Genomic DNA, 15720 nt, shown 5'->3' on the forward strand with positions numbered 1-15720 from the left:
TCTTAGATTCCTTTGGGAGTCAAGGACACATGCGCGTAACTGGGCATGGACACGGTCCCAGGAAGTGGACCTAGACATGACATGGGGAGCTAGTGGGTACCCTGGGATTGCCACAGCCAAATCACTGGCTATCGAACCCTCCACCTATCCCCAGGGCATGAGAGAAGCGAACGTACCCTATATAATGCAAATGGGCTTGAGAGCTGTGGACGGCTGACAGGATCCTAGACATCTGTACATGGTTGGACAGTCTACCACCTGCCAATGGATCCCAACTCAGAACCAGCGCCCGCGGAAGAAGACATACACCGTCTTGGTCACCTTTACAGCTGGGTCCCACTGCTCCTTGCAAGAAAGACTGTGAAACCGTTTGAAAAGAGACATTTTTACTTGCACTCCACTCATTCCAAAGACTGTTTTTAGGGGGGGCGTCTGCCAAAGTAAACGTCCCTGAGACTCTGGCCACTGAGAATGTGGTCCCTGGTAATTAAGTCTCTGTGTTGAACCCAGCAGCTTGCTGTCTGGGGGACACTGGCCAAGAGCCTTCCACACAGTCTGAGTACCAACTTCGTCATCTGCACAGGCTGCCCGCCTTCAATGACAAACGATGAGCTCTGGAAAAGCATGAGAAAAATGGAAAGAGCTATGCCGAGGGGCTGGGCAGTAGACGCAAGCTCTTGTGTTTAGAGGGAGGGAAAAAGCTTCCTTTTTTGGAGACGAGCTTGATTTAACTAGAATCATCGAGGAAGGGTCACTAAATTTCCTGGTGAAATTAGGTTCAAAGAGGTTCCCCCTCACACCTGCGGAGGACCTTGAGGGATGAGCCATTTGGATGTTGAGTAACTGGGCTGTAGAAATAACAGGGCCAGTTCTAGGTAGGACATGAGGATGGACTGGCCCCTGTGAAGTTGCTTTCTGAAACTAAATTCCATAAATGTCCATAGGGTTTTGATTTTCCTTTTCCTGAAAGAGAAAAGTAAGCAACGTAAAAAGAATAATAATACCTCTTGCTTTAAAATCCCAGTTACCTTGTTAAGTGAGGTTTTCTCCTTCCCTGGCTCCCCTAGCCCCCACCCTCACCCACACACCACCCACCAACTCACCACTACCCCCAACTCCCCGGAGGAGGATGCTTCCTTTCCCCAGCAGCCTTCCTCCTTTTGATTGCCCATTGTGCCCTCTTGACCCACCTGGGCAGACTCTCCATATGGCCAACCTGATGTCTTAAGCTTAAAAATCGTCAACACAGAGCATCAGTAAGACAGATGTCATTCCCTCGTGTCTTAACCTGCACAGTGGCTAGTGGAGGGTTGGGTGTATTTTCTAAAGATCAGAAACTAATTTTCTGAATGGCATCATGAAAGCAAGAGGTCTGTCTGACTGGCCCCACAAGTCAGCACGGAGGAGTAAAATGGTTTTTGAGAAAGTCATAGGCAGGTCCAAACTTCTGACATTGTGACAAGCTGTTGTGGACCATAAAATTTAAACAGGAGAACCATGTGGTCAGTTATAACAGCAATAACAACAACAATAAATACAAAAAAATCTCATAATATTTTAAATAAGTTTACGATTTTGTATTGGACAGAATTTATAACTTCCCTGAGCCGCAAGCTGCCTGTGAGCTGCAGGTTGGATATAAGATGAATTATTTGTTGTTTTTGATTTTTTTTTTATGGACCCACTCACACTTCAGCCAGTGGGTCTTGTGCGTAAAAGAAGAAAACGTTCACTTGAATCCAGTTTGTGGTGCATCCTGTGTTCCTGTGATTTCTGTGTCGACATTCAGGCAAAGTCACTTTTCCCTGGTGCTTTGGACGGTCTTCCTCTGAATCCGCTGTCATCCGCTAAACCTCCTTTGAGGCCACTTGGTACTGAGTGCCCTGGAGTGAAACACGACACCCCCTTCACAGCTGCCCCTGCAGAAGTGCATACACACCCTGGTGCTTTACCACAAAAGCGCTCCCTGGCCCACACTCAAGACCCCTCCTGAGCGGACGGGGACCTGGACTCCACAGTTTGACGTCCAGGCAGAGCTCTGTGGTTTGCTCCTTGCTTCGAGGGAATGGACTATGAGAGAGCTGGGAGGGCTTGAACCTTCCTGCTCCGTTCTGGACCTCCGCCAAATGGTTTCCAAAACACTCAGCAACACCCCCCCACACACACACCTCCTGGAAAGGAAGATGGAGCCCGCCCGGGTCCTCAGTTCAAATGGTCCCTTCGCCCTCGCACTCACTAGCTCCGCCTCTGCTCCCCACCAGTAGCCCCTGCTGGTTTCTCGGCTCATCCTAGCGTCTCCTTGGCACATTTTATTTTGTTTTTTCACTTTCCGATTCTGTCGTCTCACCCCCAGACCACTTGGATCTATCCCCTGCCTCCAGGCCCATCACTTCAGGCCTCTATTCCCTCCCCCAGGCCCTCCACCACCACCACCACACTTCTTGCAGATCAGCCTCCATGCCTCCGATGGCTCTGCAAGGTTTCCTGGAGAGGGAGAAGCTATGTCTGAAGGCTATCTGACCTTGCCTGTTTTCCTGGTCCCTTGCCTTTAGACAGACTCTGACAGATCTATTGCAATTCTTTCCCCCATCAAAGAGAAAACCGGTCGCTGGTCCTAGCTTTACACTGAGTCTCTGTTCTAAGCCTTGGATTGGTGGTGAAGAGGCGCTCCGCCTTTTCTTTGTTTTGGCTTCGTGATTAAAAGCGGAGTCTAGACTTTTCCTGTAGGGTTTTAATTTAGTTCCCACGGAAACAGGCTCCGGGTCTGTGACTCTATCTCCGCAGAGGAGGGTGGCCGACTTCAAGCAGAGCTTAAATGAAAAAGTAACACCGGATGTCATATTCAGGAACTTTTCAGCTGGTTTCATTCATGTTTTTCCTTGTGCCTGCGAGTTTCACTGTTCAGAGCCACGCAAGCACCCGTGCCTTCAGGTTTAAAGCCGTTCTCTGCTGGGCTCAGGCCTCCACTGATGGCCGCCCGCTTGCCCACCAAAGCATGATGGAGGGTTGTGAACAGGGGCAACTGTCCCTCATGCTGGAAAAGCCTCGCAGAATGCTTCCAGATGTGTCCTTCGCTTTTGCTGGGAATGCACCTAGTGTCCCTTCAGAGCACAGGCTGCTGAGATCTGGGATTAGGTCTCTGATAAAGCGACCAAGGGAACAATGGTTCTTTTACTTAAAAACCCAACTCTCTGGTTTATAACTTGAACAAAAATAAAACAAGCGAGCTCTGTGGCCATCGCGTCCCCTATGAAGAACTCTCAGTGTCTCCACTGGGATTCCACAGAGTCCCTGGCACCCACCACCCTTAGAGCTCTGCGCATGCGCTCTACAGTGAAGAAAATGTGTAAGTGGCTTGGTGAAATTGTTGAGACATTCACCTGTGCTTTCTGGGGCAAGGAGAGGTGTTGCTACTGGTCCGTATGGGACAGAGTGACGTTTCTGGGAATACGATTGGATGCAGACCGCGGTAAAGCAGGGGTCACGTGAGCCCCTTGCCCAGGCACGATACTGGGAAAGCTGTTGACTGATAACTTAGAGCCCTGATGGCTTTTGTTGGCATCCCACGGCCCTGGACTCAAACTCTGCCTCACAATATTGAAAAACGAGGCCCTTTCGGGCAGAAGTCTTGTGCCTCCCACCGTGGCTTTTCTTCACCAACTCGGGTCTGCAAGCCTGCAGGACTAGACTAGACTTCACCAAGCACGAAGTCGCACTTGATGTCTCTGGTTACCACTGGGAAAAGACTTCGCGATTCCATGTGTCTGAGAGCTTGCTTTCTAAGACAGACATGGAGCCTTGCATCCTACTTCAGTGAGTTAGCCAAAACGCCATTCCACCAGGCAAAGAACACCAAGAGAAAGGTGATGTTCCCCCTCAGTCCCTCTGTACCCAGAGGAACTGCACAGGACCCGGTGCCCCAGACTGATCTTCCCAGCTGCTTATAGAAGCGTCTGGACGCTACACAGCTTCCGCCTCGCTGAACCGCTCTTTTTCCTACTTGGTGCACTTGGTGTAGTATTTGACCCAGGGTTTCACTTCCATGGTGAACAATCATGGACTTGGTGAGTTGGGATGTTGGACTCTCCATGCCCATCTTAAATCTGGGGCACAGCTCCCGGTTTCCCACTTGCCAGCCCCTCTTCGCCTTTCCCGATGCCTTAAATTCTCGTCTTTCTTTCTCTCGTTTTATTCTGATCATCTCAACCATTGTTTTATCATATTCTTCTTTTTGACTTTTTCCTCTTTTCCTGGTGCCCCCAACTTCATTTTCAGTCCCCTTGGATACGTTGAAAGTTGGTTCATTTTTTGTGTTGACACAGGAAAGCGCTTTGCCGACAGATTCCAACTTCCAGGACTGGGCCCTTTTCAAGGGCACCCACACGTTACGTTACTCACCATTATCAGGTGCTAGTTCAAAACCCCGGGCTCTCTGCTGGGTCTCCCTTTCCATTTCTGACGTTGATTTCCGGTTATCAGTGGTTCCTTTGGTTCCTTTGGCCAATGCCTGCATACTCCAGGTCAGAGACAAACTCTTGGCTTTCCTCTGTTGAATAACTTCCAGGTTAAGCGGCCATAGGGACCCCTAGTGGCTAAGGGTCGGCATGTCACAATGCAGCGGACACTGTGTCCCCAGCTAATCTAATACACAACCTCGGCTGTTTGAAATGCTCTGCTCCCTCCTCTCCACCTGACAGGGGTGGGCTTCAACTTAGAACTCGACTGAACGTGGCACAGCAGGGCTGGCTGTGTGGTCTCTCCCCAGCCCTAGAAGTGTGGCACGGGTCTAAGGTCTTCCCAGAGAACAGGGGCTTCAGTATCAGACCCTGTTCCAGCCCTCAGTTTTACAAAGTACGGGAATCAAAGTTCACTGCAACTGGAATGTTCCAAATGGAAAAACCTCACCGTGAAAATTAACTTCTTCTTTGAAATGTGACTTGGCATGCTGCCCAGATAAGCGCACCATTTTTTAAGTAAGAGGACCCTAAAAGAAAAGAAGGAAGAAAAACAGCTAACCATATTTGGGCTGAGTATGTAGCTCAGTGGTTGAGGGCTTGCTTACCCTGCTCAAGGCCCTGGGTTCAACCCCCAACACTGTCAAAAGAAAAAAGAAAGAGAGAGAGAGAGAGAGAGATCCTAGTCCCCACCCCCACCCCACCCAGAAAACCCACGGGAGGGCAGTGACTCCAACCACAGCAATGTCCCAAACGTCAAAGATGAACCCACGAGAGCCTCAGTTCTCAACCTGTGGGTCTTGACCCCACTAGGGGTCGCATATCAGATATTTACATTAGGATTCATAACAGTAGCAAAATTACAGTTATGAAGTAGTAATGAATACTTTTATGGTGGGGGCGGTCACCACAACATGAGGAACGGTATTAAGGGTTACAGCATAAGGAAGGTTGAGAACCACTGCTTGAGGGAGATGTGGGGAGATCGGTGAGTAAGCACGCTAACCAAAGGCATCTGGGAAAGGTCTAGAAATACCAAGAGGAACCATTCACTGCCTACAGCAACACAGGCAAGCAGGAGTCTCACCAACTCAGTCTAGACTCTAGAAGATGCAGAAGAGGCAGCCGAGAGCCCCTCGCTCCAAGTGTGGTCCTTGACGTCTGCGTGGCCCTAGAGTTTCACATTGCCATTTTGTATTCTCTCTGGTGTAAATATTTTCCACTGTAAAAAGAAATGTAAATACTGATTGTATATTTTGTTCTTGTCTTTTCTAAAGTGGAAGTTGATCTGGGTAATAAATCACAATTCATTTACATCTTGTTCCTTTTCTGTTAGTTTTTTTTTCTTCTTCTTCTTCTTAGAAATCGTATACTTTAATATCTTTCAGGAGGCAGAGGCTGATTAAAGAAGGTCTTCATTCCTCACTAATGGAAGGAAGATGGCGCCGGCTGAGGAGATGGGGATTAGGGGGTCGGAGCACAGACGAGCTTTGAGTCTTTCATTAACAGGTGTGGGACCCTGATTGAAGCCTCTTAACCTCTTGGGGCTTCATCCAAAAGTGAAAACAGCTGCCAGGCTCTTAAAACACAACAGAGTAGCAGATGCAAAATACTTTGAAAGTAAAAACTTGTATTCAAAGACACCAAACTGCTAAATCTTAACTGTCGGGGTCTCTATTGGTTGGGAGGTAGATCTTTCATAGATGGGAAATCTCCACCTATTTCATGTTATTTTTTGCTTGAACCCTATTTTAGAATGAAACCAATAAGAAACTGAGTGTACTGTTAATTTCTGGTGCTACTTTTAAAGACCCATAGTTAATAGTCAAAATTATTTTATGGGCTTTAAAAGCACTTGAAGAAGAAACTAGGTGTTTTTTTTTTATTTGAGTGTGTGTGTGTGATGTTTTGTCTTGTTGTGTGTTTGTGTGTGTGTGTGTGTGTGTGTGTGTGTGTGTGTGTGTGTGTGTGTGTTGTCTGTTTGCCAACATGGATGTCTGTGTCCCTCATGCATTTGGATCTCCTGAGACTGGAGTTACAGACGGTTGTGAGCTGCCATGTGGATGCTGGGGATTGAACATAGGTACTCGGCAAGAGCATCAGTGCTCCTAACAGCTGACCCACCAATCCAGCCCCAAGAAGTAAGTTTTAATAATCTTCACAATGCCTAGGATTTAAATATGTTCTTGTTTAACCAAAAATGTATCAGTTTCTAACATACCTTGAAGAACGGTTCGAGCCAGCAGGAATGAAACCAAACGACCTAAAACTGACAGTCTGTCCAGTGTGAGTGGGAATCTCATAGAAGAGCCCAGGCACACAGAACCAAGAAGTGCCTTTTTAGCCATTCAAACAGCCAAACTGAAGCCATACAATTCAAAAGCAAGCCGAGGTGCTTCCCATAGCATTTGATTGTGGCTATTTACCATTTCAGAGTGAGAAAAAAAAAGCCTTCAAAGTCAGCATCCCTCACATCTTGCAGAAGAGAAACTGACCATTTATGTGACTTGTGCCTCTAATCCCAACACTCATGAGACAGGCAGGAAAATCAGAAGGTCAACTACATAAGCAAATTTGTGGCCAGTCTGAGCTATATGAGACCCTGTCTATAAATAGATAGATAGATAGATAGATAGATAGATAGATAGATAGATAGATAGATGGATGGATGGATGGATGGATGGATGGATGGATGGATAGATAGATAGATAAACAAACAGCTATATGAGACCTTGTCTCTAAATAAATAAATAAATAAGCAGTCTCCAGAAAAATTGAACTCTGTACCCACATCTCAGAAAGAGTTATCAAGCCCTTCCATGAGCAGCCAGGCTCCGAAAGAATTTAGTACTCAACGAGAATGTTGAGTGAGAATGAGGAAGAGGTAAAGTCATACCAATTTAAAAGTGAACATATGTTGAAGATTTTATCTGAATTATATAACAAGAGAACCAGACACAGGTTTTAAAGGCCATTCAGAAGAACAATCGGCACAAGTTTATATGGAGTCACGGGACATTGGGAAGAACCGCCAGATGGAAACAAAGTAGATTCTCACTACCATCGGGGATGGGACAGGAAGGTCTACCAGTTACCTGCACTTTATAAAGTGCTGGGAAGCACTGGCGGGCCGTTAGTAAGTCTAGAAGCTGGTAGCCCAAGAGGTTGAACCAGAGGTGAGTCACCGCTTTCCACTGAAACCCAAACTGTTTTTCTACTGTATAAAGCTCTCTCTGATTCACTGACTGCCCCGGCCTAATTCATAGCTGTTAAGACACATCATTTTCAACTCTTGCATTACTCTGGTAAATGGGCAATCAGGAAAAAAAAAAAAAAACCCTTGGGCAGATATTGATGGAACCCTATATGAATGTTAATCTTCTGACCTCTGACCTCTGAGCCCTTCCCCTCTCTCTGTTCACTGTCTCTGAGCCCACCCCCACCCCCACCCCCACCCCCACTGAGCTTGGGGCTAAGAACTCTTGACATAAATAACTAGATCTGCAGGGCTGATCAAAAGCAGATGTGGTAAAGGACATCGGCCCTAGATTCCACTGCGCTCATCTCTGGCAGAGCAGTAAATCTCCAGGTTTATACCACCGGAGTCATTCCTCTGAATGAAACACCCCTAACCCTTCACATGGGGGGCTGTTACTGGGAAGAGCCTCTTTGCCTCTGACCCCTTGGTTCAATACGCTGACAGTTAGGATGTTCTGAGAATAATGGACTGCAGTCTCTCTCTTTTGACCCCCTAGAACCTCATCCGATGCTACTTAATATAGCTCATTCTCCAGGGTTTGCCGTTAGCCTGTCAGAACGGCGGCATCTTAGTGCCGGAGACAGGAGCCACGTCTCCCTCCCCCTTCCCTCGTATCAGTTAATGTGGCCATTGTATTCTTGCCATGGCTAAACAGTGGTTTCCTTAGCAGTTTAAATAATAAATCAGAATATTAATTCAAGATGTGGCCACAGCACTAACAAGCTCTGTACCTTCCCCCAGCCCTTTACCTCCCAAGGCTGAACTCTAGATCTCTTCCGGTATCTACAGTGATGGCTGAACACACAGCACGGCCGTTGGCATTTCACTAGGATGTGACTGTAGTTGCCGCTGGCAGCTGTGAGTGTGGTTGAAAACTGGCAGTGTACACGGTCTCTCAGACATCTGGTTTGAACGGTGGGGAAGAGAGCGGGATGGCTCAAGCTGGACTGAGGTGGCTTCCCCAGCTCACGCATCGCCAGAGGACACAACACGTTCCCCCGTGTGAATGGCTGAATGGCATTTCCAGGGATTCCAAGCTTGAACAAGCCACCAAGTGTTGGGGATCAGATACCCCCCAAAGCAGAATGTTTACTGTTCTAGCTTTGGGGAAGCAAAGATGGAGAAAGCTGAGTTACGCCCACTCAACACCTGGAGGTGGCAGCCCTGTCACCTCCAAATCCATGCTGGTGACATTAAATGTCTGAAGACTGTGTCCTGGAGGGGAGTCTGTAGAAAGCTCTCCTGCTCTCTCTAATAATCAATGTCATGAAATCCTGGAGAATTGATCCAAAATGATGAAACCAATAAAGAGGCATGGAAATGGAATGGATCCCGAGCCAGAATACGTATGGCCAGCAGCCTTTGAACACACCCTAGATCATCAAGGTCTATCCAGAGGGCCTGGTATGGTGACACACGCCTTTAATCCCAGCACTGAAGAGGCAGAGGCAGACAGATCTCTGTGAGTTTGAGGCCAGCCTGGTCTACATTGAGAGTTCCAGGAGAACCAGGGTTACATAGAGAAACCCTATCTCAAGAAAGAAAGGAAGGAAGGAAGGAGGGAAGGAGGGAGGGAGGGAGGGATGGAAAAAGGAAGGAAGGAAAGGAGGGAGGGAGGGAGGAAGAGAGGAAGGGAGAAAAAGAAAGTACACAAAGATGGCTTAGAAGAAAAAGCACCTGCCTACAAGTTTAACCACCTGAGTTCGATTCCCACCATCCACTTGGTGGAAAAAAACAACTCCAGCAGGTGGTCCTCTGACTTCCACACATGCCACACATGTCTCACCCACACACATACACATGGAATGCATAAAAATATAATAAAGAAAACACTATTTAAAAATAAAATACAGCTGGGCGGTGGTGGCGCACGCCTTTAATCCCAGCACTAGGGAGGCAGAGCCAGGCAGATCTCTGTGAGTTTGAGGTCAGCCTGGGCTACAGAGTGAGTTCCAGGAAAGGCGCAAAGCTACACAGAGAAACCCTGTCTCAAAAAACCAAAAAATAAATAAAATAAAATACATACCATGTATTTAGAAGAAAAGGGAAAGGTAGCCATAACTTGTTCTCAGATGGTTAAAAATAGAAAGAGATGAAGAGACAATAATAAATAAAACAAATGTGGGAAATATTAAAATGAGTGTACGTCTAAGTGAAAAGATAGACAGGAGTTTTATATTGTGGTTTTTCCTAATGTTTGATATTAGGAAAAATATCAAATTAGTCAAAAATACATTTAAAAGAGGACATTTAAAAGAAGATAATTACAAAATCATTTCAGTGTTTTAAACAAAGGAATTTGGGGCCAGCGAGGAGGCTCATCAGGTAAAGACACTTGCCACCAAGCCTCACAACCTGAGTTCGATTCCTGGGATCCACATGGAGAGACCCACCTCTCCCTCTGTACACGCTCAAAGAAACAGAGAAATAAATGCAATAATTTTGAACTTCCACTCTGTATCCAAACAATTATTCAGTTATTAAAATGAATATATGTTCAATATTGGAGAACCCAGAACATTTTCTTCAACCATTAAATTCTCACTGAAGTCAGTAAAAGAAATTATATTCACAAGGAAAGGAAGACATTGACCCAAAAACGTATTGTGGACATACTGAAACATATGGCTAAGCCTAACTAATTACTGTTCATGGTTTTTTTTTTTTTTTTTGGTAGAATCCAGAACAAACAAAATTCCCAGTAGCCACTGTGAGAAAAATAATCTTCTTGGCGTACTGTCCATCAGTGTACAGAAAACAATAAAGGGCAAGTAGGAGTGAAAACAGATCTTCCAACTTCTTTTAAAAGATGTATTTCTTAGGCCGGGCGGTGGTGGCGCACGCCTTTAATCCCAGCACTCGGGAGGCAGAGCCAGGCGGATCTCTGTGAGTTTGAGGCCAGCCTGGGCTACCAAGTGAGTTCCAGGAAAGGCGCAAAGCTACACAGAGAAACCCTGTCTCGAAAAACCAAAAAAAAAAAAAAAAAAAAAAGATGTATTTCTTGCCGAGTGGTGGTGGTGCAGACCTTTAATCCCAGCACTCGGGAGGCAGAGGCAGGCGGATCTCTGATCTCCGTGAGTTCCAGGCCAGCCTGGGCTACAGAGGGAGTTCCATGACAGACTCCAAAGCTACACAGAAAAACCCTGTCTCGGAAAAGAGAGAGAGAGAGAGAGAGAGAGAGAGAGAGAGAGAGAGAGAGAGAGAGAGAGAGAGAGAGAGAGAGAAGAGAAAAAGATGTATTTCTCACACCAGGTGGGGCACACCTTTAATCCCAGCACTCAGGAGGCTGAGACAGGTGGATCTCTGTGAGTTCGAAGCCAGCCTGATACACAGAGCGAGCTCCAGGACAGCCAGGGCTGTTACACAGAGAAACACAGCCTTAAGGTGAAGGAAGAAAGGAAGGAAGGGAGGGAGAAAGGAAGGAAGGAAAGATGTACTTCTCATCTGCACTGTGCAGAGTCAGAGACACCTTTCTGGAGTTGTTTTAAATGTAACAAAGCCAGCTGGGTGTATACACATCTATAACCCCAGTACTCCAGAGGCTGAAAGGGGGAATCCTGAGTTCAAGGCCAGTCTGGGCTTTTTTCTCCCCAGAAATGAAAATAATAAAAAAGCATTGACAGCCATATTGTCAAAACTGTGAAGTTTTATATAGTGTGAAATTTGATAACAAAAGGAAACAGGTTCCCTGTACAAGACCAGAGAAGGTATGACTTCAAGACAGTGTGACATCTGTCAGACTTAATATATCTACTGTGTGAACCTGAAACTCCACAGAGAAATCCTTTCACTCGTTCTAAAAGAGAATGAAGGAGAGTATTTACCCAGCATTCTCTACTAAAGAGAGGATAGCAACTGTTATGCCAACCCGCCACAGAAACATCTTCGAGTTCTGACTGGATCCCACCTACGGTACACTAAAGTGGCCGGAAAAGAAAGTCACGTAAGAGATGGGGAGGTAGTGGACACCCATAACCCCAGGAGGCAGGTGGGGGGGGCAAGAGAATGGTCAGTTTGAGGCCAGCCTACCGAGTGAGACGTTATCTGTAAACAAACACATAAATAAGTACAATAGGGAGGAAATGATTTGCACTAACATGACACCAGAGTAAAACATACTGTAAACTGATTGAAGTTTTAGTAAGAGAGTGTGTGTGTGTGTGTGTGTGTGTGTGTGTGTGTGTGTGTGTGTGTTTTGTTTTTTCGAGACAGGGTTTCTCTGTGTAGTTTTGGTGTCTGTCCTGGATCTCGCTCTGTAGCCCAGGCTGGCCTCGAACTCACAGAGATCCACCTGCCTCTGCCTCCCGGGTGCTGGGATTAAAGGCGTGCGCCACCACCGCCCAGCCAAGAGTGTGTGTGTGTGTGTGTGTGTGTGTGTGTGTGTGTGTGTGTGTGTGTTTAAGAAACAGAATGGAGGAGTGAGGCAGTATGCACTAATAAACACACGTGCGGAGATGGGGAGATGGCCCAGTGGGTAAAGCCCTTGCCCTCAAGCATGAGGACCCATGTTTAAAGAAGAGAAGTGGGGGGCTGGGGAGCTGGCTAAGAAATCAGGAGTACTTGTTGCTCTTGCAGAGGACCTGGGTTCGGTTCCTAGCACCCACTTGGCAGCTCACAACCATCTTCAATTCCCATTCCAGAGGATCTGAGGCCCTCTTCTGGCCTCCAGGGGCACTGCATGCACATAGTGCACTCACAGTTGTCTACAGTGCCAGTCCCAGGGGCTCCAGCGCCCACTGCTGGCCTCTGCAGACACTAGGCGTATATGTGGTGGCCCAGGCATATATGCAGGCAAACCCCCATACACCTCAAATAAAAAATAAATACATTTTAATAAGAATAGATTTTTACTTTATTCAAAGGGGCGGGGAAGGAAACAGGCAGGAAACAAATAGGAAAGAAACTTCCCCGAAATGCGGAGGCGTTGTCCATGGAGGAAGCAAAAGGCTGTAAGAACCAGCAAAGGGGGAGGGAGCTGTGAAACGCTGTCCTCAGGCACGACACGGTTGCATGTACACATGGAACTATTGTGCGATCTGTACAAATCAAGCCAGTCAAAAGTTCCCGCATGAAGCGGGGAGGGGCTCCCGAGGCCCCGCCCCTAGCTCTGAGGCATTATTGGCAGTTGATGCTGGGGGATGGACAGTCACGTTTCTTTGGAGGGGTGACCACTGGTAGGCTGCCCATGTCCCAATGGATGCCTCACATCCATGCACATATAGGAAGCACTAACAAGACTCAATGGGTCATTAAAAAAAAAAAAAATGAAAGATATGAAGTTGAAGTTGGGAGGGAGAAATGCTGGGGGAAAGGAATTGTAAGGGAGAGTGGAGAGTGTGATCAAGATGCATTTGTATGAATGTATAAAACAAGTAAACAAATTATCTTTAAAAAAAAAACAGAAAAATTCTGATCAGTAGTTCCAGAAATTAATCTCTTTGAAACACTTTGGTTTTGTCTACCATTATCTGTGTGTAGTGTGTGTGCCCTGTGTGTGGTGTGGGAGGGATGTGGGGAGTAGAGGGAAGGTGTGCAGTGTGTGTGACCTGTGGGGGGCTGTTGGGGACAGGGATGTGGTAAGGTGGGTGTGGGCGGCGGCTGTGGGGTGAGGGTATGGGGGGTGTGGTGCACTTGCTCTGTGTGTGGTTGGGCCTGCAGGGAGTGGAGGGTGGGGGGGAGTGTGCAAGCTCATGTGTGTGTGCTTGTACACATCACTGTAGCTAGAGTTTTCCTGCCTGGCCCACAGTCAGGACAAATCTCTATCACCTGCCAGTCCCACAGCCGCTCAAACCCGACCAAGTAAACACAGAGACTTATATTGGTTACAAACTGTATGGCCGTGGCAGGCTTCTTGCTAACTGTTCTTATATCTTATATTAATCCATTTCTATAAATCTATACCTTGCCACGTGGCTCGTGGCTTACCGGCATCTTCACATGCTGTTTCTCATCATGGCGGCCGGCAGTGTCTCTCTGACTCAGCCTTCCACTTCCCAGCTTTATTCTCCTCCTTGTCCCGCCTATACTTCCTGCCTGGCCACTGGCCAATCAGCGATTTATTTATTGACCAATCAGCAACACACTTGACATACAAACCATCCCACAGCACATCACAGCATCTCTTTTCTACTAGAAATGCAAAGTCGGGAGGTATTTTCTTGGAATCAGATCTGGAGACATGAGGTTTAAAGGGCATTGCAATATCCTTCCTTTGATACACTCAGATCACCTGGACAACTGGGTTCTCAAAGGAAGTTTCGGAGACCTTTCCCCTTCTTGGGGGAGATCAGAAAGCATATGGCACAGGGCTCTGAGTACCAGCATTCTGGTGTCCTTAGTCACTGGGGAAAAGGTGCACTAGAAAGATGCCTAAACCATGCGGGCACATGGATGGTAAACCTAAGGATGGGTACAGATGGTCCTCTTTTATATGCCAAAGTCACACACGACCATGGACAGGTCATTCACATAGAGTCAAAACTAGGGGTTCTAAAACAGACAATCCTCTTAGAACACAAGCCAGGAGCCATCCCAAGAAAAACACTCCCCGGAAAGCAGGTTCAGGACCTGCTGGCTTCCACAGCCCAACATAAAATGTCCAGCCTGGTGGGTGGTGCAGGCTTCATCACAGCTATTCCAGAGACTGAGAGACAAGGGATCTCAAGTTCAAGGCTGGGCACGGGGGCAGTACTCGAGAGATGGCTCAGCAATTAAGAGCACCCGAGTTCCATCCCCAGCACCCACACAGTGGCTCACAACCAGCTGTAAATCCAGTCCCATGTGATCTGTTGTCCTCTGAGGGCCTCTGAGGACACCAGGCACTCCTGCCGTGCACAGACGTACACGCAGGCAAAACACTCATACACAAAAATTTAAAAATCTTAAAATAAATAAATAATAATAATAATAATAATAATAAAGTTCAAGGCCTAGGAAGACACTATTTTAAAAGAAAAGGTGAGAAGAGGCAAGCAGCCTAGATGTCCATCAACCTGTGAACAATAATGAAATGCGGCATATGGACACAGTGAAATTCTACTCAGTTCTGAGGAAAACGGAAATCATGAGATTCCCGGGTAACACATGGAACTGAAAAATATTATAGAGCGAGGTGACCCAGACCCAGAAAGGCAAATGCCACGTGTTCTGTCTTATTTGTGGATCCTGGCTCTGGATCTTTAGGTTTGAGTGTATAACCTCAAGCGTAACTGGAGAAGCCAGGAAAGTAGAAAAGGACTGTAGGGTGCTGGGGCCTCAGAAACAGTGAGAGCAGGAAAGGATGTAAACATAGCGTGCTTATGTACGAAACTCAAAAATAATTACAATAAGCTCAAAAATTACATGCATTTAAAAAAAATAAATAGTAAATGGAAAGATAACGTGGCCGTATGCGCATTTAACGGAGGAGTATCCGCGCAAATAAAGGAAGAAATACTGAACCATGACGCCGTGGCTGCCTGCTCCGCTGGTTCCTTAAGAGACTGGCTCAGCGGGCACACAGCAAGCAGAAGGGCCAGGACGTGTCACCGCAGAGTCGCCCTCAACGTGTGACAGCCACCTCGGCGCTAGGTTCTAAGCGCCACGTCCCTGGGCCCTAGGGCGAGCCTCTGGGGAGCGCGACAGTAACTTCCGGGGTAAGCAAGCTGGGCACCCCGCCCTCACCAGTCACGTGTGCCCCCTGCAGTGCCCCGCGACGCCCAGGAGGGGGCGACGTCCCTGGCGATGGCTCGCAGCTGACCACAGCTTCCCCATCTCCCTTTCTCTCCACACCCAGACCTCTCTTCTTACCAGACTTTTTTCTTTTTCCTTTCCTTTTCCACATCTGGGGTTGAACCCAAGGCTTCACGTGCCGGACTTTGACGCTCAGCTGCATCGTCAGACCTTTTATTTATTTAATTTTTTTTGAAACAGAAGCCTGCTAAGTGGCTCAGGATGGACTTGAACTTGCAACCCTCCTACTTCCGCCTCCCAGGTGGCTGGGTGACAGGCATTCACCAGCAGACCCTG

At 47.2% G+C, this 15720-nt stretch overlaps 1 long non-coding RNA gene across 5 annotated transcripts; it reads right to left on the reverse strand.

Moving 5' to 3' along the window:
* Positions 1–375: 375 nt before the first annotated feature.
* Positions 376–15355, reverse strand: LOC128114692 (uncharacterized). Of its 5 annotated transcripts, XR_008219868.1 has the most exons (4): positions 5542–7859; positions 4906–4984; positions 1690–1883; positions 376–963 (listed from the first exon to the last, which is right to left on the reverse strand). It is a non-coding gene; the product is annotated as an uncharacterized LOC128114692 (long non-coding RNA). The 5 variants fall into 5 exon arrangements; XR_008219865.1 differs by adding an exon at positions 15154–15355 and having other exon boundaries at positions 1690–6033; XR_008219864.1 differs by having other exon boundaries at positions 1690–5676; positions 5770–7859.
* Positions 15356–15720: the final 365 nt, after the last annotated feature.

Source organism: Peromyscus californicus, unplaced genomic scaffold, assembly GCF_007827085.1.
Source record: "Peromyscus californicus insignis strain IS unplaced genomic scaffold, ASM782708v3 Scaffold_19__1_contigs__length_69161282, whole genome shotgun sequence".
Lineage (NCBI taxonomy): Eukaryota > Metazoa > Chordata > Mammalia > Rodentia > Cricetidae > Peromyscus > Peromyscus californicus.